We start from the raw sequence: 280 nt of genomic DNA, 5'->3' as shown, positions 1-280 counted from the left end.
CGGGGAGGGACCGCGGGGTCCCGTCCGGCCGCCGGATCCCGGGAAGGGGACACGGACGGACGGGGCCAAGACCAAAATAAAGTTTTTTAAAAAAAAAAACCAAACAAAACCAAAACCAAAAAACCACCTAAAATCAAGCACCGTCGCGAAAGCCAAAAGCAAAGAGCGAGGCCGAGGAAGAAGAGGGCTGTACTCACTGACAGCAAGCAAGGCATATCAGCACAGTCCATGATTCTGGAGAGCCAGCCCGCACCCAGCGCGCCGAAAGCCCGGCTGCCGA

The 280-nt window shown here is 56.4% G+C and overlaps 1 protein-coding gene across 1 annotated transcript in view; it reads right to left on the bottom strand.

Annotated features, from left to right (window-relative positions):
- Window positions 1–240, bottom strand: part of BMP4 (bone morphogenetic protein 4) — a 3,074-nt gene extending 2,834 nt beyond the window's left edge. Inside the window, exon 1 of the mRNA XM_035890740.1 lies at window positions 198–240. The gene's annotated coding sequence lies outside the window, so the exon portion shown is untranslated. The remainder of the gene's footprint in view (window positions 1–197) is intronic.
- Between the last annotated feature and the right edge of the window lie 40 nt (window positions 241–280).

This window comes from Egretta garzetta, unplaced genomic scaffold, assembly GCF_000687185.1.
Source record: "Egretta garzetta isolate BGI_Z169 unplaced genomic scaffold, ASM68718v1 scaffold3, whole genome shotgun sequence".
In the NCBI taxonomy this organism is placed as follows: Eukaryota; Metazoa; Chordata; class Aves; order Pelecaniformes; family Ardeidae; genus Egretta; species Egretta garzetta.
The sequence above is the reverse complement of the archived record's forward strand: the minus strand, read 5'-3'. Positions and strand labels throughout refer to the sequence as shown.